The sequence below is a fragment of the Tachypleus tridentatus genome, chromosome 10 (assembly GCF_004210375.1).
Source record: "Tachypleus tridentatus isolate NWPU-2018 chromosome 10, ASM421037v1, whole genome shotgun sequence".
NCBI lineage: Eukaryota > Metazoa > Arthropoda > Merostomata > Xiphosura > Limulidae > Tachypleus > Tachypleus tridentatus.
The window spans coordinates 94,398,094-94,421,004 of record NC_134834.1 but is presented as its reverse complement, the minus strand read 5'-3'; positions in this window follow the sequence as shown (position 1 = coordinate 94,421,004).

The window sequence follows — 22,911 nt, the reverse complement described above, 5'->3', positions numbered from 1 at the left end:
TTCATTTTAAAGTACGAATCACTAGATTGCTAATGTAATTTATTTCTAATCTAACCTTTTGACACATTCTAAAGATTGACAAACTTGGATAATATAACACTGGAAACCTAAATGGCGTAAAATAAATAAAAACCTAATATGTAACGCGCATAAAACAAACATTAAATATTATACAGTCATACTTTCTGGGGAATAATATTACGATAGACACTAAAAACTCGTTTTCCACACATTTATACTAACCTGTTGCAAGGTTTTTGCGTTGCATAGATTTAAAATTCCAAAAAGTACAAATACTGCCATATTCAATGTGTCCTGCGATGTGTATGTTTTCCAACTTGCTAACAGTGGCTATCATATGAGCACTATTCTAAGGTCAGATAAATCTGAGTCAAGCTTAGCCTTTTATACGTTTGAGAGACAGTCTTATAAATAACTAGATTCACCTCATCAACAATGTTTTCAAAGATAAAAGAGACCGATAGTTTTTATAAATAACAAGCAAAATTTTCCGTCCCCACTGACGAGAAAATAATTTAATTGTTTTCAAATTACTTAGAAAGGTTAATTCTGCTGCTCCCTTGGTTTCTCTCAGAACCAAAGCTATGAGTCACGTATACTGTTCACCACGAAAAGTAACTGAGAATTCCAGTCATGCTAAGAGCCACTCAACAGTAGCACACGGTAAATATACATTTTTATTTTTGAAGTTACGTCACGGTTTGAAACGTAAATAATAGTTTGATTGATTCCTAACTAGTAAGTGCAGAATATCCTGCTTGCAGAATAAAATTTGGTATCAACATTATTCGTGTCTGTTCTCTTGTTATTATAAAAGTGATTGTTGAGCTTTGTTTGTGTTCAAACAGAAGGCAGACAAACGCTCCGACAGGCACCACGCTTTACAGTGTATATATATGTATATATATGATAAAACATACAAACAACTTCATAACTAACCAGATGTACTTTTGAGCACCGTTTAACACATACAGTTACGACAGAAAGGCCCGGCATGGCCTAGCGCGTAAAGCGTGCGACTCGTAATCCGAGGGTCGCGGGTTCGCGCCCGCGTCGCGCTAAACATGATCGCCCTCCCAGCCGTGGGGGTGTATAATGTGACGGTCAATCCCACTATTCGTTGGTAGCCCAAGAGTTGGCGGTGGGTGGTGATGACTAGCTGCCTTCCCTCTAGTCTTACACTGCCAAATTAGGGACGGCTAGCACAGATAGCCCTCGAGTAGCTTTGTGCGAAATTTCCAAACAAACAAAATACGACAGAAAGTGTTGGTACCTCTGCGTCGCGAGTAGTTTTTTCCTCAAAACTTAAAAAGTATCACGATTAGATTAATGAAAGTAGAGTGTATTATAAATATTATACTAACACACATCTACATAAATGTTTATGTAAATTGAACGATAAATAAACTGTTTATAAACAAATAACCAAACATAGGAGGGGCAGAAAGTGTTCGTGCGTCAACTTTAATGGTCAGTTGTGTAGCCTTTCAGGTGAATTACTTGGCGCAATCTCTCCTCATAACCCTGCATGATCATTTGAAAGTTCTCGACTGGTATTTTCTTCTATTCTTCTTTACAGAAGGCCTCCAAACTCTTGCAAGATTTTCGGATGACGCTGATTATCCCTGGACTTCAACTCATGCCAAACGTTTTCAATTGGGTTGAGATCGGTGACTGCGATGGTCACTCCAGAACGTTTATATGGTTCCTCTGCAACCAGGATTGCGCATATTTCGATGTGTGCTTAGGGTCATTGTCGTACTGGAAGATCCAACGACGCCCAAGCCCCAAGTTCCGAGAATCATTCTTGATATAAGTGCCTAATATATCAACATACTCTTCTTTTTTCATGATCCCGTTGACGCGGTGAAGGCTGACTACAACAGAAGAGCTGAAGGAACTCCATAGCATGATCGAGCCACCTCCGTGTTTAACTGTAGGGACGGTGTTCTTTGGAAGATTTCGTTCCCCCTTCTTACGGAAAATATAGCGAACATCATTGTGGTCGAAAAGATCGATTTTAGTCTCGTTTGACTTTAATAGGTAAAGGGTTTATCTACATGCTTTCTTGCATACCTCAATTGTGCTTCTAAATGAACAGGCTTTAAATATGGAGTTCTACGAGAACGGCATGCTTTGAATCCAGAAGAGCGTAACATGTTCGTAACTGTAGAGGTGCTTACTTCAACCCCAGTTTCCCTTATCAGTTTCTTTATGTCATTACGTGTTAAACGAGGGTTCCTACTAACTTCTCTGAGAACCTTCCTTCCTCTTGGTTCTCTCTGGAATTTGGGTGGGGCGTTCGGAACGAGGGAGGTTAGCAGTTGATTCTGTAAGGTTAAACTTGGCAATTATGCTTTGAACAGTAGATTTCGGCACATTAAGTTGCGTAGCAATACTGGAAAGAGACACACGAGACTTGTATTTTACAATAATTCGGTTTTTATTCAATAATTATGAATGCAATGTCTAGTTCTAGAATGGTATAATGTAGCTTATTCGTCAAACTACACAAAATTTTAACGGGAATATCAGTTTTTCACACGTTCTGAAACGTACGAACACTTTCTGCTCCACCTATTTTTGGTTATTTGTTTATAAACTGTTTATTTGTCTTTAATTTACATAAAAATTTATGTAGATGTGTGTTAGTATAATATTTATAATATACCTTACTTTTATTATCCTAATCGTGATACCTTTTAAGTTATGAGTAAAACAACACTAGGGACGCAGAGGTACGAACACTTTCTGTCGTAACTGTAGATCCATGAAGGTGACACTGATAAGTGTTGAATTAGCCATATTTTCTAACCCACAGCTAAAAACAACAATTGTACTATACAGTCAGATAATTGTTTCAGTTAAATAAAATATATAAACTTTTATCAGTTAAACATCGATTTCAATACACGTGGATCATAGAACACGAACCCAGAAGAGAGATAATGATAGCTTAAAGCTTTAGGATACCAAACTGTTCTTAACTGGGAACACAAGTAAAATGTAATAAAAATAATTAACATTGGTTTACAATATGTCCTTACAGGTTATGACGTAATTCATCATTTCACATCTGTTCTGCGTTCGAGGTAGAGTAAGTGCCGACAGTCTCTTGTGCAATATAAAGAACGTGATACATCACTCTATCTTAACGTCAATAAATACTGTTTGCATACAATTATGTTTACTACTACTGTCGACCTGACCATCAAGAAACCTCTATGCTCCATTTATCCTGTTAAGGAGTCATGAAAAATAAGCTTTTTATTTATATAAAATATGTGTAGAACAAAGATCGACGCTGTCCTGCCAATGCCAGCACTCGGTTGAAGAATGGCCGATTCTAGGTTGCAAAAGCTAAGAACACTCTTGACTGTTAAAATCAGGTATCAAGTAAGTTTTTTTAATATTTTAAGATGATGTATAATTATTTGTTTAGACTTAAACAGGAAAGATTGGGATATCGTTTATATTATAACAGGACAGGAGTACATCAATCCTACGTTCAGATGTATGCCGAACAAAATGTTTTTCACCTGAGTCACACATCTATTGTAGCCCTTCTGTCGTCATTTATGATTGACCTTTCGCAGATTAAGAAATCTTGGCCCGGCATGGCCAAGCGCGTTAAGGCGTGCGACTCGTAATCTGAGTCGCATCCACGTCGCGCCAAACATGCTCGCCCTTTCAGCCGTGGGGGCGTTATAATGTTACGGCCAATCCCACTATTCGTTGGTAAAAGAGTAGCCCAAGAGTTGGCGGTGGGTGGTGATGACTAGCTGCCTTCCCTTTAGTCTTACACTGCTAAATTAGGGACGGCTAGCACAGATAGCCCTCGAGTAGCTTTGTGCGAAATTCAAAAACAAACAAACAAAAATATTTAAGAAATCATACTTAAAATATTGCGTTAGGTTTCTTTCTTTTTCAAACAAAAACGGCGTAAGTATTTCGACTTTTCCTAACGTAACATATATATATATAAATGTTCAATTGATCTTATGTTATACAGTAGAAACAAACTTGTGTGTGTTGTGTATGTTTATAAATGTTGATGTAAGGTTCGTACGAACAATGTCTTTCATGTATCGAATGAAGGTGCACCTCATCAAAACCTTTAATTGTCAAACACCTGAAACAGGTTGATTGTAGTTATTTCCATGAATTATCTATTTAAACCTGACTTTTGTTTTGTACAGCTCTTAAGGTATTTGAATGAAAAATATTGTGAATGAAAACTAAATATTTTTAGGAAAGCGTGAATAGTGGACAAAAAAAATTGTCTGTGTCTGGTCTTGCAAACAAATATGTTTGTATGTGTTTCCAGTGAAAAGTAAAAAAGACAAATATTCGTGTATAATACTATTTTACAAAAGCTGGCTGCATACTTCAGTTGACTTTTGTCTCAGTTACACTTTTATGACCCCTGTTTGAACTTAGGGATACTTTGGAAACAGATCTTCTTCCAGAGTACTATGAATATGTTTCAGACTCAGGTGCGACCTTCTTCCAGGGTACTATGGACATGTTATATGTACAGACTCAGGTGCGACCTTCTTCCAGGGTACTATGGACATCTTATATGTATAGACTCAGGTGCGACCTTCTTTCAGGTTACTATGGATACGTTCCAGACTCAAGCAAACACCTTCTTGCTCAGCGTGGATGTAAACTAGGTTGTTGTGATTCTGTCATGTTGTAGTGCACATATCATCCTGGACTTCCTATTTAAAAGAGTAAAAAAAAAAGAGAGATATTCATATATTCTCTGAAAAGATTAGACAACCTAGAATTAAATTTATAAGCTTTGTAAATACTCATGGCCTGGTATCAATACCCAAGAACTTTTTTAACTTCTTCCGTCACCTAGATGACAATAGACCCTCATTCGTTATTTCAGTTGTGACATGTGGTTCGTGATTTCTTTTCTACACGTTTTACGTAAAACAAGAGCTACTTTTTCATGGCTTCTTAAGGAGATAACTGGATGGTAAATCTTATGGGTAAATCTTTGCGTTTGAAAAGTCTAAATCAGAAATCGTATTAGTAAACATAACTGTACGTCCAACAGTGTACTCACAGCAAAGTAGCTACTGATCCAAAGAAACAATGATGTGGTATCGACATATTTAAAGCATTTTCCAACCTTTATATTGTACAAGCGTCTAGTGGCGTTGACTCCACAGAAAGCATAATCAATATCACGACTATTAAATGCACCATAATCTGTGAGAAAATACCGTAAATCAATACTAGATTTCTTTATTGCTTTAAATGTTTGTTTTTAATTAATGAAATTTTAGTATTACAGAGCTTCAAGTGTCTGTTTTATATCTCTTTCTCTAACATTAGGTTTCTTATGACCCACATTGGTGCACTTAATTCAAAGTATAACACTTAGTTCCACGGATGTGTTTTCTTACACTTACAAAACGGAATGTAAATCTTAGAGTTAACTGATATTACGATCTCAACTGACTATATAGAATGGTTATTGATTCAAGTTGTGGGTTAGAGAATATGGCTAATTTAATATTTATCAGTGCCATTATCAATTATCTATATGTCAAATGATGTTGAAAAATATGTATAAATAGTTATAAAACTGTTCATCTCTTTTGTCTTTGCTAACATTTTTAATGTAAAAGTTTTTTTTTTAATGTGTCTAGTTATATATAGAACTGTTTGTCTCTTTTGCTTTTGGCAACATTATTAATGTAGATGTTTTTAATCTTCTTGTCTCTCAAGTTGGTAAGAATCTAAACGCGACCAAGAATTATCTGACCTTTGAACATTAATCATGTGCTAGACACTGACAGCAAGTTATAAAATATACACATCATTGGATACATTAAATATTTAAGTAATTGCTCTACTTAGAACTTTAAAACCATGTGAAACATTGTGCAAGAATCCTTCAACAGGATAGTATCTATGTATGTGTGTGGAAACGAATCATCCGTGTTTCTTGTTTGTCTTAAATAGTATTTTCATAAACAGCTTGAATGTATATATGTATCATGTTTGTTTTACATATATTGCATATTCATTTCTATATTGTTTTATATCATTTAGGTTCCGCTGCAACATTAAAAAAGTCTGTCAATTTTAAGTCTGTGACATGAGTTATTTATGTAAAAAAATCATACCTACCAATTGCCTCAGTAATGTAGTGCTTCATGATTAACCATAACATGGTAATTATTGATATTTATTTCACTTAGTTTATAGATTAAAAATTCTCAAAAATTACAAATATAATTAGATTTTCGTCTTTTATAAGTTCTTTGTTTGAAAAAAAAAAAGTTTTACGAAGTTCTATATAAGTGTTACTAGAATTAGTGGGAGCAAAATTATTTCTATACAAATAGCACGTGGGTAATGTAATTCGATAGCATAACTTGACCTGCACATGCTGCGAGTAATTTACAACTTATTGTGAAGCAGATAGTAGTTAAACATTGTTCGAAGAGCAATAAAAGGGAATAAAACAATAATTGTTAACTCTCTCAAAAGGGGATCGGTCGAGTTGACCGATATTGTGTCTCTTTGTGCTTGTTTAAATCTATAGATTTAATACTTCTAACTTCGGATATAGTAAGTATATCTTCACAAAATTTAGCAGTGTTTTAGCTAACATTGTAAGTCTTTCACATAAAAATCATACTTAATAATGAAATATTTTTAATACAATAAAATAAGTCCATGAGTATATGGTGTATTGTTTTAAACAGTATGCGTGCAAAATAATTTTCATGGTAAGATTAAAAATACTTTTCCTCATTTTAACAATTTCAAATTTTCTTTGTGCGTTCCCTCAAACCTTCTAAATACATTTTTACGTTTTTTTCAGTAAAACTTTCTATTCCATCTGTTATTTTCTCCACTCTATCCTGAATAATTGTAAGTTATAACAGTATATATCCATTGATAATTAACTGTGTGCAGTCAAATTCTTTTTTATTACTATAATTGAAAAAAACTATAGAGTTAACCCAGTGATAATGCAAAATATAACATCGTATTTAGAACTATAGAAAGTAAAAAAGTGTTCTCGTAACATTTACAATACATATCCAGTTTAGTTTTATATTTTAACACAAAAATAGAGCTCTACGTAGATTACACATTAAACTGTTATATGGTGTTGATCTTATTGCCCAACCTTAGTAACACAATTTTGAACTACCCATCTCTTAGCAACATATTTTGAAACTATTTGTTTGTTTGTTTAGCATTAAGCACAAAGCTACACAACTGACTATTTGTGCTTTGCCAATCACAGATATCGAAATACAGTTGTTAGCGTTGTAAGCCCAAAAGCATATCGCTGTGCCACTGGAAAGCTACTTTGAAAGTATCCACACATAGTAACACAATTTCTAACTACAGCCCCTAGTGGCATATATTGAAGTTATCCTTCTCTAACATTACATAGTGAAAATATTACGTCATTTGAGCTCCCAAGCAATAAAAATACCCTTTAGCAACTTTTGATTTCACCTTTCTTTTATACATGCAGATACCCGTATCATTTTGCCAATAAACAGGCCAGTTAAGAACATCAGAATGCTATAAAAGAAGCAACCAGTCATGACCAGGTGGTTAAGGCGCTCGACTCGTAATCTGTGGGTTGCGAATTCGAATCCCCGTCGAACCAAACATGCTAGTTCTTTTAGTCGTGGGGGCGTTTTAATGTGACAGCCAATCACATTATTTGTTAGTGAAAGAATAGTCTAAGAGTTGGCGATGGGTGATGATGACTAGCTGATTTCCCTCTAGTCTTACACTGCTAAATCAGGGACGGCTAGCGCAGATAACCTAACTCGTGTAGCTTTGCGCAAAATTCAAAAATAAACTGCAAAACATTAATGTATTGCCAAATCAGAATATATGAGACATGCATATGACAAATAAAGTTTGATCTGTAATTATGTAGGATATTCCAAACCACACTAAATGTCCATTTAAATATAAAAGTATGTTGTAGGTATTTGTTTCGAACGAAAACACCGACATATCACTACTTAATCCATTAGTTTAATATCCATTGAGAAAAAAATCCTTTACAGCTGTAACTCCCTCCCTTCGCTGTCTCACTGGCTTAAAACAAGTAGATCGAAACCAAACTACAAGGTGGCCCGTAAGCCCCTACCCATCCATATATCCTATATATCCAGTGTATCTGTGTGCTGTCCATCCTTCTCGCTGCATCATATTATGCGACGCCATGTTCTGTGAGACATTTTCCTCAACATAACAGGGGTTATTGTTCCAAATGCCGCGGTAACAGCTGCCTTCAACTCATCATTAGTATTATAACGTTGTTTTGACACAATGTGGATGGGTAGGGACTTACGGGCCACTCTGTACATGCAAAGAAAACAACAAATTCTAGTCCCCCTCCAGTGGCATAGCGGTATGTCTGCGAACTTACAACACTAAACAACTGGGGTTCCATACCTGTGCTGGGAAAAGTTCGGATAGCCCATGGTGCAGCGTGTAGCTTTGTACTTCAAAAACAAACAGTGAACTCTTAAGGCGTAAACTACATGTATGTATCATTGCTACATAGCTATGATAAACCAATAAAATGACCTATGATTGTTCTAGTCTCATGTTATCCATCAGATCATTTGTGGATACTTCGTGTCAAAGCCTTTTTGTTAAACTTGTGAATATTTTCGATAAAAACGTAGATCGTCTTATTATTCAAATGTTTTGAACACAAAATAACTGGACACAGGAAACATTATAATGCTTCTAATATCGATTTTGTTTGTACTTCAAATCTTATGTACACCCACAATAACATAATTTTAAACACATGGGAGTTATCAGTTATTTAAGATCATTGTCAGAGATGAAATGCTGATGTACAGTGTTAATATTCAAATTATGCACGAACCACGTTTCTTGTAAGTATACAAAATATACAAACTCATACATATAACCGAGACTATCGTCTCATCAGTTTGGTGGCGCCACTAGAAACCGGATTTCGACACTCGTGATGGGCAGAGCACATATAACCCATTGTATAAGTTTGTGCTTAATTCCAAATACTCAATCAATCAATCTTTGATGGGCAAATTGTTAATAAAATTTTGATTTGTAGATATTCGATTTAAATACATCACTACTTAATACTAAAGTTTTGCCCATTTGTACATGAAAATGCGCTTTGTATGTGAAGGAACTTTCCCCGACATACGGACTCGAGTTTTAATCAGATCATATATACATTAATTTGTGTGCACGTGCTTAATTCGGAATGGTTTGTTTGTTTAAATTTCGCGCAAAGCTGTCCCTAATTTAGCAGTGTAAGACTAAAGGGAAGGCTAACTCTCGGGCTACTCTTTTACCAAAGAATAGTGGAATTGACCGCACATTATAACGCCCCCACGGCTGAAAGGGCGAGCATGTTTGGTGTGACGGTGATTCAAACCTGCGACCCTCAGACTACGAGTCGAGCGCCCTAACCACCTGGCCATGCTGAGCCAATTGGGAATAGACCTTGTCTTAGCAAACATGGTCGGACCTAAAAATATTTCTTGATGTTTGAACTCGGAAATATTTGTACCTAAAGAATTTTCTTTCTCATCTAACTCGGATCGAGCCGAACTTGAAACTGGCTCAGTTTTTCGTTCCTCTTACGAGAAACTAAATGCCATACAAAGTCATAATTCAGTAAAAACTAACTATAAGGTTCAAACAGTTCTTACGTTCATCGTAAGCCTACTTACATAAAACTATCATGCATAAAAAGTGACAACGAGTTTTTATTTTTAGTTAAAATATACCTTAAATACCACACTGTTTCCTTTTTATTTGACACCCAGTTGCTCGGAAATATATCTGAAGGCTTAAAACGCTAACTCCGGTTTCGATACTCGTGGTGGGCACAGCATTGATAGCCATTGTGTATCTTTATGTTTAATAACAAACAAGCAAACAAACTATTTTTATTGCATTAGTTGTTGTTGTTTTATTTCTAATATACTGAGGCCAGGCGTGGTCTAAATGTTAGCGTGTCAGGCTATGAATCCAAGGTTTCGTCGTGCGCGTCTTGTTTCCACAAAATAATCCTCCGACATTTGAGACTATGGGTGCATTATAAGAGTGAGGGGCAAATACCGACATTGGACTTGAGTAATTCAAGTATTGGCAAGTGATGTTGTGAATTAGTTGTCTCTCTGATCTCCCAGCCCAAAATTAACGATGGTTAGCGTAGTTGGTCTATGTGTAGCTTTTCTGCGAATATCCAAATAAATAAATCGTAATATATTTCTAATAACGTTAGGCCTACATGTGTGAAATTACGATATGTCTAGCACATTTCGAATGACAATCAAAACTACGATCATTTGATATATTTATCGACAACATCAGGTGAGATGCACTTCAAAATGGCCCCAGCGAGGTACTTGTTATTAATTATCTATTTCAACACTGAATAAAATACGCAACAAAATAACAGCACAGAAACAAGAACGTGCGTATTATTTGTTAGCACTCGCTGTATTAAGCAAAACCTGTGTCAACAATAGCCTCAATAAGGAACATAATTTTCTAACCAGCAACATTACGCGAAATTCTAGAAAGAAATTTAACAAAACACATTAAATACAAGTAATTTACGATGAGAGAAATCCACTTGAAGTAAAAATGTATTTTCAAGACGGTGTGGTTATTAAAATTTTAATTCAAATAAAGTGCAGAGCAACGTTTCGACTTTCCTAGGTCATCTTCAGGTTAACAAAGCGAGTTTGTAACTGCAAGCTCTTGAAAACTCTTTTTGTTAGCCTGAAGATGATCTAAGAAGGTAAGAAAGTCGAAACTTTGTTCTGTACTTCATTTTAATTAAAGTGTTAATACCCATACCAGCCGTTTTGAGAATACATGATAAATACAAGTTCAATAAAATGTAGGCCTAACTCCGTTCCTCAACATTATTTCCTTTCTTCGTGCAGTTCTACAGGCGAGGTTTTAAGTTTCTTGTTAAAATATATAGATGCTGGGAATTTCTTGGTAAACGTAAGATATTTGCATTCTGCAATGGGTTAATCGATTTGTTTACGCTAAAGATAAGATGGGTGGTGGCGCTATTGATCATGCTCAGCGTCTGTGCTTTTGTTTCGCTGAGTATTCTTGACCCTCCCTCGTGCAGTAACGCTGTGAGTAGATGCATGGTTGGAAGATGACGTAACAGCCTTTCCGAACTTGCAACAAAGAAGTAAAAATGGTATAAAACTTCTCATTTGAAAGAAGTAAACTCTTAATATTCTCTGCGCAAGAGGGGAAAATAAAACATAAAGTTTATAATTCCAATGGGCTATCAAATTACGCTTCGAACCAATTGAAGCAATGGCTTTACCTGCAACATAAAGGTTGTGGTGGGTAAAAAGAAGTGTGAACCTGAAAAGCCATTAGGATGAAACTGAGAATATAGCTTTTTACCATGAACAAAACAATAACACGTATATGATGTTGACAAAGATTCATAACCTTTTAACCACACATCGAACTTAACAACCGTGTTCATCAAAGAAAACAGAATAAAGACAACAATGGTTGACCACATACCTGCTAATCAACTGACGTCACTCCAGTGAGCTTTTGTGCCTGTGACCTTTGAAGTCAACAACCACCTACAATATAGTATCTGTGGTAAATTTGTCAAGAGGTATGGTTATCAAACATGAGACAAGATCTGTTATAACATGCAGTGTGCGATATCTGTAGTTATAAAAACATAGACAACAGCAGACACATTGACGACCAATATAAATACCCTGACTTCTGGATTAGCACAACCCTGAGTTGTTCCCAATAAGTCTGATGTGCGATCGTCTCTATTTAAATATGGAATAACACATTTAAAGACACGTAAATGAAATAATTACCTCTTTTATTCCCGCAGTATTTATTATTTAATACAGGGTGGCTCGTAAGTCCCCACCCATCCATATTGTGTCTAAACAACGTTATAATACTGATGATGAGTTAAAGGCAGCTGTTATCGCGGCATTTGGAACAATAACCCCTGCTATGTTGAAGAAAATGTCTCACAGAACATGGTGTCGCATAATATTATGCAGCGAGAATGAGGGACAGCACACAGATACACTGGATACATAAGATATATGGATGAGTAGGGACTTACGGACCACCTTGTAGAATATCCTCATAATTTCATTCATTTCTACTCTATTCCGAATTCTCTTAACTGTCTCTTAAATATTTCTTCTTAAACAATCAGAAAAGTTTTTTTTTTTTTTTTTGGTTTTAACAACATCAAACAGTAAAAGCAAATTTGACAACGTTCTGATTTTAGATCGAATTAAAACGTCTTCATAAAAATACGTTGATACGTTAGAAAAGATATAAAGTAAAAAGAATCGTTAAGACAAAGTTGGTTTTTCCCATAGAAAGATTTCTTAAATTTATACATATGTTTACTTATTTTTAATTGATAACCACAGTAAATTAAAAATTAATATATTTTTTACTTTCTAAAAGCAGGATTTAATTAATCGGAGAAGTCTAAAAACTGTCGTACAAAATCTCAGAATATTTCCATTTAAATGATAAAACGAAAAATAAAAAAAACCTAATAAGACCCAACAGTTTTGTACACGACAAGATGTCTATTTGAATGTGTACAAAATATAAAACACGCTTCATGTATTTTCAAATTAAAAATAAATATATATATCATGATATTAAAACAGAACTAAATAAATAAACTGTTGGCTTTTGCATGTCTCCATCCACAATAAGCAAGAAAAATGTTAGATTTGCAATTATTAATATTTCTAGCAGAAATAACGTTCATTTATATATGATGTTCCAAAACATTTTCATTTCGTCAACCCTCATTAATCTCCCAGTAAATAAATAAGTTTAAGAAACTTAAGCCAACAGTTATCCTTTGTTCAGGATAAGTTAACTGTAAGTTCTCATTATGAAAGTAATTAAGATAAATCCTGCTATTAATTAATGAAAGGAAACTTCCACAAATAAGCACCTAATGAAAAAAAAAGTCAAGTGAAAAAAGGCTTGAGGAATGGGACATGAACACAGGATTTCTGACTATCAAGGCAATTTCTTCACTGTTGAACTATCCAAAAACCACAAATATAAGCCATTTCCATCAACATAAAGATATAACAAATATGTACCAACATTAATTTCTCATTAAAAAAAAATAAAAACACGATACTGAAAGTTCAGTAAATGTTTAAACCTAGTTTTTCATACGTTAAAGTCTTATTAATGAAAGCTTTAGTTAATTATTTTTGTAGGCTTAAAAAAACACTGCAATAGTATAATTCGGTTACAAAAAATAACATATACAGATATACGTATATATATTTTTTCTTCAACAGTTTGTATTATTCAATATGACAGCATAAAACTGTTAAACAATTAACATTTAGTTTTGACAGGATAAGTTTTGATTATTTAAAATATATTATTTTTTCTTGTTTTAGTTTTTTTAGTTTAATGTTTGAAAAGAACCTAACCTTCAGAATTTAATAAAAAATTAAATTTCTCAGCTAACTCCACGAAGAGCAAATCATTAAACAATTAATCGATTTCAAAATGCATAAATGAGCAAAAAATACTTAATGGTGTAATAAAATATACAATAAATAATTATAATGTCCTTTACACCTTTACTTAAGTTCATTAAACTTCAAGTTTGAAGAATTTTAATGTTTTAGCTCAAAAGATCGATAATTTGCAGTTAGGGGACTCAAAACTGTCACTAACAGTACATAAACTCCATTCATGTCCTAAGACACTCTGTGAGAGGACCTTTTGTGGTTTATATTGCCACACATAAGTAACACCATCACTCTGTGCTTCCCAGTGACACTGTGGAATGTCTGTGGACTTATACTACTAGAAACAGAGTTTCAATACCCCTGGAGGGCAAAGGACAGATTGCCCACTCTGTAACTTTGTGCGAAACTGTTTGTTTCTGTTTCTTTTGAATTTCGCGCAAAGCTACTCCAGGGCTATCTGCGCTAGCCGTCCCTGATTTAGCAGTGCTAGACTAGAGGAAAAGCAGCTAGTCATCACCACCCACCGCCAGCACTTGGGCTACTCTTTTACCAACGAATAGTGGGATTGACCGTTACATTATAATGCTCCCACGGTTGAAAGGACGAGCATGTTTGGTGCGACCGGGATTCGAACCCGCGCCCCTCGGATTACGAGTCGAACGCCTTAACACGCTTGGCCATGCCGGGCCATTGTGCGTAACAACAAACAAAACTATCATTAATTGTAGTCTTTATTGAATATTTCAAGGAACTTTACTGGTACAAGATACTACGCAATTTAATGGGATCGTTGCATCTGTTTTTTATTGAAAAGTATTTTATTTAAATATTACAAAGCTAATATAGTTTTACTTGATTCAACAAATATCCTCGTATTGAAGTAGCAGCTAAAATTACAAAAATTACAAAAATGAATAATATAGTGTGTTTATATAATTTCAGATTCGAACAAATATGCATTTATTAAGCTATTCAGTCGATGGTGAGTTTTAAAATACCTATGATTCTATTTTGAACCTTCGCGCTGTAGTGTTCAAGTTATTTTAAAATGCATATTTAAGTATTATTAAAATAAAATGTTATCTTTCATTGTTCAGCCCAGCGAATGAGCTGTGGTGTTTCAGCGGTTTGTAATTGATAAATTGTTTGTTTGTTTTTAAATTCGCGTAAAGATATACGAGGTCTACCTGCGCTACCCGTCCACTACTTTAAAAGTGTAAGACTAGAGGGAAGGCAGTTAGTTATCATCACTGACCGCCAACTCTTGGGCTACTCTTTTACCAACGAATAGTGGGATTGACGATCACATTATAACGCATTCACGGCTGAAAGAGCGAGGACGTTTGGTGTGACAAGGATTCAAACCCGTGACTCTCAGATTACTACTAGAGTGCCTTAACCACCTGGCCATGCCGGGCCATAGTTGATGAAAGGTAGATGTGGAATAATATTTTAAATATCTCTGATTTGTAACCCTAAATGGACAAACTGAGAAGAATATGGAAAAAAAAATGACGTAAGCAGCTTACGTAATTTTATATCAAAACCTAAACCTCGTTACTAACTTAATAAAAGATATAAAGTTTCCTCTCATTCGTGAATTCTCTAAGCTCTCTAGACAGTAATAATTCTTGAACCTCTACTAACACTGGAACCTCAGAAAACTTAACACCGTAGGTATCTGCATATATTGCCTGTTCATAACGCCAAGTCTGACAGACTGCAATTTTCACTAAACAATCTCAATGGTTCTACTATGTGCTTTTATTCTTACTTAAGTATTCTATATGGTGTACATTTCGCTATAAGACTTCATTAGGAGCTTCCAATAGGATCACAATAATTTTTAAACAAAGCTCCTGACACAAAAACACCGGAAGTTACGAAACAGAATATGTTTTCTCACGTCTCAATTTTCATTCTTTCTTCGTACTTTTAACTCATTCTTTTATTTAGGAACTCACCTTTTGTGAAGCACAAAAACTGTAAGAAACAGCGTGAAATTTGAGTGTATTAATAAAAACCAGCCCAACTCTGAAATAAAACACTTATCATTGAGAAACACGTGACACGTTTTCTATTATGCATAGAAAAACAAAAGGAGAAAGATTATTCATATTTTTTTTTACATTCTCGTTGTTTTTTATGTAACCTTTTGACCTTGAAAACAGTTTATTGTCATAAAACAACTCTTTTGTTTCTAATAATTAAGTAATCAAATGAGCTAAAAGCAAAGATTTAACAAAACTGCAACGCGTTTTTGCGTTGCATTTAAAGGATTTCAAACTATCATTGGCTGTCAAACAGTGTCTGTTTCAGTTCTATTGCCGACTTTAAGCATAGACCGAAGTACAAAGCTGCTTTAATTAGCTCTTATATAATACATTTTACATCAGTCTGTAATCCTAGTTCTGCATACACTGAACATTATGGACTGCTTGTTTTTACTGTTAAATCCAGTATTGGACAATAACGACATTATGAACTCCGAAAGAAATACAAACTTACTTGCATGGTGTATTGCACTTGTAGATGAACTGTAGCGAGAAAATTTGATTACTGAACTTAAAGAAGTCCAGTTAAGCTGACGTTTAATTTTTGGAAGCATCAGAGTGGTATAATTAGATACAGAGTTCTTTTGTTGTCATTTGCTGCGTTTTGAAAGCTTTGTTTTTTTAATAACTAATTTAATATTATGGCTCTTAAAAACAAAACAGGCTATTCGCAGAATATTACACATCAACAAAAACTATATCATTCAACTGAGCAAGTAAGAAGAGCGATCCGTCTTTATGCAAAGATTTGGTGTTACACATGATCTCGTAAAGCTTAGTAGTTAGGGCGCTCGCCTCGCAATGTCAAGATCACAGATTCGAATCCCCATCACCGAACATACTTACCCTTTCAACTGTAAGGGAATTATAATGTAACCGTCAATCCTACTATTAGTTAATGAATTGTTGGTAGGTGGTGTTGACTAACTAACTTTCCTCTAGTCTATCACCGTTATAAATTAGAAACAGCTATCTCGGATAGCCCTCACGTAGCTTTGCCTGAAATTCAAACTATACTGTAACACGTTGGTGAAAGCTTATAGACTTAAGATTATCCGTGTTTATGACACCAGTTGTTAAAATTAAAATTGGTAAATATCTTAAAATAAAATCGATCTGAGTGGCTTCAAACTGGTATAATTCGCTTTAAAACTAACATTAAAAAAATTTTGGTTTGTCAGGAAATACAGTACTACAACTGTGATATTTAGAGGTGTAACATGTTAATCTAAATTAATATCATTTTTTCCTTGTTTCTCCAATAACAAGAACTCTCGACAATGTGCCATTTACTGCTGATTTTCACACAATGTTCCCCTTCTATTACTCTATTCATATGTTTCAAGAAAACTTATAAAAATTTCTTTTATTTGCGTAGTGAAAACAAAAAGTGAAATGGAAGTGTATAGTAAGTAGCTGCACAGTAAGCAGACTGGTTTTTGTTCTCTTTATCGCTATACTTACGAGGGCTGTTCAAAAAATACGCGGACTGACGTCATAAAACAAAATGTACTTTATTTAGAAGTTACAGGTCTGAGACCCCTTCAAAGTACTCTCCTCCCCAACGCACACACTTATCCCAACGATGTTTCCACTTGTTGAAACAGTCCTGGTACGCTTCTTTTGTAATGTCCTCCAGCTCCTTCGTCGCATTTGCCTTAATCTCGGGAATCGTCTCAAATCTTCTTCCTTTCAAGGGTCTTTTGAGTTTGAGGAACAAGAAAAAATCGCAAGGAGCAAGGTCAGGTGAGTAGGGGGGGTGGGAAGAACAGTGATCGAGTGTTTGGCCAAAAATTCACGAGTTCTGAGGCACAAATTTTGCAGCAATGCGGTGCATCTTCAATTTTTCGGTCAAAATCTCGTAACAAGATCTAACCGATATCCCACACTTTTTAGCAAGCTCCCTGACAGTCAGACGTCGATTTGCCCGCACCAGGGTGTTGATTTTGTCGACGTGTGGGTCGTCAGTTGACGTGGAAGGACGTCCAGGACGCTCATCATCTTCAATGGACTGTCGACCATCCTTAAAACGTTCATGTTACTTGAAACATGCCGTACGCTTCATAGCAACATCACCGTAAGCCGTGTTAAGCATAGCAAAAGTTTCAGTCGCAGATTTTCCAAGTTTAACACAAAATTTCACAGCAAGTCGTTGCCCCTTCAGGTCATTCATTCTGAAATCCGCCAAACGAAAAAAATCGCACTTCACTTAAAACCGCGTAGCTAATACACAAATGAAGATATCTGCAATCGGGAAATGGAGTCGTAATCAGCTGATCTGTGCAAACCTAGCGACACCAAGCGGATTCCTCTGGAACCAACTGGAGCCTCGCAATTCAAACAGTTTGCGTATTTTTGAATAGACTTCGTAAGGTTGATATTCTTGTAATGAAAAGTTCAGAAACCTTGGTGGACGTCTCTTTGTTGATTGTTATAACTTTTCAATCTTTGTATAGACGAGCTGATTATAGAGAACAGGCATGTACAATGATATGAGAATGTATCTGGAGCCTAACTCAGTAGTGATTAATTTGTTTGTGAATTTCGCACAAAGCTACTCGATGGCTATCTGTGCTAGACGTCCCTAATTTTGTAGTGTAAGACTAGAGGGAAGGCAGCTAGTCATCACCACCCACCGCCTACTCTTTTACCAAAGAATAGTGGGATTGACCGTCACGTAATAACCCCCCCACAGCTGAAAGGGCGAGCATGTTTGACGCGACGGGGATGCAAACCCGCGACCCTCAGATTACGAGTCGCACGCCTTAACACTCTTGGCTATGAAATATAGCTATGAAATATAGCTATGATGTTTATAACATAAGTTATAAGTTAAGGAAGTTAGCAGTGTTTATGACTACGCCCGTAAAAGCAGATCCAGCCACTTATAATACTAAGAATTTGTTTATTGGTATCTTAGTATAGCGCCGTGAGTTGGATCAAACAGATCTCCTTTGAAGTTTTAACAATAAAACTCGCAAAATTACCAGGTTTCTTCAAGACTATCGAGATAGTTTTATGAGGGTAATGACTGTTTTTTGTTTCTTTAAGAGTGAATTAAAGAAACCAGACGACAATGTGTTTGTTTTTGTTTTTTGAATTTCGCGCAAAGCTACTCGAGGGCTATCTGCTCTAGCTGTCCCTAACTTAGCTTGTCACATTATAACGCCCCCACGGTTGAAAGAGCAAGCATGTTTGATGCGACCGGAATGCGAACCCGCGACCCTCAGATTACGAGTCGCACGCCTTAACCCACCTGGCCATGCCGGGCCATAACTATGCGTGTTAGATAAATAAAAATCTTTGTTACATTAGTATCAGCAACAACAAGAAAACAACGGTAATTACCCCCACACCCTCACAGACAATAAGAAGCCCTTCCTCTTCTACGTGATGTTTAGGTTTGTTTAATCTTTTCTCTCAAAATTGTAAATCCCGAAACCAAACACGATGTACGAGAAAGGTAAATTGACTAGTGGAAAATTAAACTAAAAAAAAAAGCGCGCCCAGATTTTGAAGATTAACTCACTTTGTTTCTAGTGGGCGGCATTATTTCGTGACTTATGATCCCTTACAGCATGGTCGGTTGTCAGTTTCAGTTAATGTTACGCTTGGCCAGCAAAAGATATTTTTGATTCGTTCAACCTAGGGTTTATACACAACATTCAAATGTCCCTGTGGGAAAACGAGATAAAACCTACTTACAGAGCAAAGAATGAAGAAACTAAAGCAAAATGATTTTAGAAACTATGGGCCATGTGTTACCGCAACTAAATAATCCATGATATAAAATAATTCTGTATTGTTATAGAAGGTAGGATATTTACACTACGCCCGCATATTACGTCCTTCGCCTCGTTTGTTTAGCACTTGGGTTGTGTTATAATGAAGTTCGAACTCAGTAAAATGAGGTATTCATATTATTTGAGCTGACGTTACTACAGTAAAGCTGATAGTACTTCTCGATTAATTAAAAATAATTCTTGGCAGCATCTCATTCTAAATATTATATTATATTAATATATCTACATTTCTAAAAATATTTAAACACTTTACACTGAAAAATAATACAATAATAAATTTCATACGATATCTGGTGTTTTTAAGAGTGAAACAAAAACATCACCTGTAACTAAAGGTCAACAACCTAGTATTTTTAATACGTAATTCTTACAAAACCGTAAAATCTTTGGTTTGTTCTGAATTTCGTGCAAAGCTACACGAGAGCTACCTAGGTTAGCCGTCCCTAATTTAGTAGTCTAAGACTAGAGGGAAGGCATCTCGTCATCACCACCCACCGCCAAATCTTGGACTACTCTTTTACCAACGAATAGTGGGATTGACCTTCGTGTGTTAACGCCCCCATGGCCGAAATAGCGAGCATGTTGGGCTCGACAGGAATTCGAACCTGCGACCCTCAGATTACGAGTCGAGTGCCTTAACCACCTGGCCATGCCGGGCTTCGTAAAATGTAATTACAAGTTTTTGTTGATTTGCGACATGCCCCTAGAATTTGGAGTTTAATATTGTGAGCTATATTTTAATGTGTTATTATCTGTTTGCTAGAGAAAGCTATGGTCGTAATAATAACTTAATGATCATGAGATTTTCTATAAGTAAAACAAATATTAGATATATATACCTGTTAGCTAGCGAATAAGTAAACAAGCATGCGGAGAAATGTTGAAGTGTTAAGAATATAGGTTTTTCTTGTTCTTCAGCTGGTAAAGTGAATTAGTGTGTTTACATTTTGGGTCTGTATTAGATATGGTACATATCAAGTTACTCTGTACAAGTAATTTCATTTTTTTACATAACTATGGTGTAATTTGGATGGCTATAAATGTAGGCCTATAATAAATCACAAAGTATACAAGTCTGTAATAAAATATTATGGAGTCCGTAAAACCAGTTTGTTATCGTACGTGGACTGGACGCTAAAGTTATTTTTACCAGATAATTTAAAAGAACGTATCAGAGAAAAAAACAACAACAATATTACAACATGAGAGTACAACGACAAAATCATTCATCTCAATGCACACTCATAAACCAATATAAAATTTTCTTATCTTGTTTGTTTGTTTTGGAATTTCGCACAAAGCTACTCGAGGGCTATCTGTGCTAGCCGTCCCTAATTTACCAGTGTAAGACTAGAGGGAAGGCAGCTAGTCATCACCATCCACCGCCAACTCTTGGGCTACCCTTTTACCAACGAATAGTGGGATTGACCGTCATATTATAACGTACCTACTGCTGAAAGGGCGAGCATTATTGGTGCGACGGGGATTCAAACCCGCGAACCTCAGATTGCGAGTCGAACGCCCTAACCCACCTGGTCATGCCGTGCCGCAATGTTGCTAGAACAGGCGATATTTTTCCAAATCGGAAAACGTTTTAAACTACAAAACATAATTCATCTTATGTAAATCAGTGATAATACTCAACCCATGAGTAGGAATATTTTAATTTTTATTCAAATTTTCTCTTGTAAAATGGACGTGAGTAATCATAACTTCAAGTCCAATTATAAGTAAATAATTTGTTTGCTGATAGGCTATCAAAACTAGAAAACGTAGCCATTAATTGTACGTCAAAAAGAAACCCTGAAGACCAGGTAGTATGCATGGTAAGTAATACAATGTTCACAGCAATAACTATTCAAATATATATCAACCTCAAAATTCAATATCTGAAATTATAGCCCACTCTTACTAGTACCGTAATTTCGTTCTACAAATAATGACCAGTTTATAACTACGAATGGAAAATTGTTTTAGGAATCATGTTTAGGGTTTATGTTGCGTTTGTTAAAATATGTGGAATAACCAACAAAGTTGTTCTTGTTAATAATACCGTGGAACATGGCCAGAAGACACAAGAAAAGTTGACATGGCCCTTCTATGTTCTTTAATATGGTTATAAAATGTGTCAATAAGCAGGTTATTTATAAAAGAAAATAATTCGAAACCCACTACATTTAACGAAAACGAATTAATTCATTAACTTCAGTAATGGTGTATACAGGCTACGCTCAACGTTCATTAGTAGGCCTAATTTCACAAACATTTTAACTTGAATCTCGAAGCTAAAGTACACCTAATTCGCCATTAAAGCTCATATCACTTATTTGAAGAATTTCTTCGCAAATCGATCTAAAACATGCACGCTAACTTAGTAACTTCATCACTGGAGAGCAGGCTCTAACTTTCACTAACTCATCCAAACTCTTAATGGACACTGAACCGATTAATTTGAACTCGCGCAGCCTGCCAGTTCTAATTCATTATTAGTTCTCTATATCCTGTAGAAATTTTCAAGATGCGTCATCATTATGTCATGACCAGTAACCAAACATCCAAGTTAAAATATTAATGTAGAATTTAAAAAGTAGCTGATTATCCATGGCACCAGTGCTCACTTAGAATACAGAAATTCATAAGGATGATAGTGCATGGTGGCTGTGAGCGATTTGCAGCCTTGTATAGCAACACGTTAATTTTTGTTTTTCTTGTTCAAAGACAAAAGACATTTACTTAGCCATTGGTCGTCAGCAATGTGCTAATTAATGGTGATGACGTTATTACTCGTTTTGTAACTCTATAATTCGTGAAAAACAATTATATCCACAATGTCATATATTGTACTCCGCGTGTTTGAAAACAAGTAACACCGATTCTAGAACAGTTTCCCAATTTTTTTTCCGAATTTCTGGCCACAAATGAGTTTTTCGCTTGAATACTCGGTACATACTTGAAAGTCTGGTATTACAGAACGTTTCTCACGAGATTCGTCGTTTTATAACTCCATAAACGTCGAATCTGCGTGCGACCTCTTCACCTTCATTTCACTCCACTACACACGCAGCAAACTCAGCTGTCAAATCTTTCCTGTACATTCGAATGGATAAAAACAAAAGTTCTTCGTGACGGGAAATAAAAGCGAAACAGGAAAATCGAGACCATTATTGCATATCTAGATGCACACAGGATAAAAATTTAGCGAAATTTGGGAATTGCACATCGCGCAATAAAAACGTTTTTCCAGTATCATTTAAGCAAGAGTTCCATTATAATATGATATGAATATACGTTAATTAATTTACAAGTCACAAATTTAGCTTGTAACTTTAAAGATATTCTTTTAATATTTTGATTATTATAACCAATATAGATTTGGGACAAATAATAATTTTGAAACTGTTTGAAACAGTTAGTGTGAATGTTACAGAAATTATATATAGAAAGGAATAAAGGATGTAA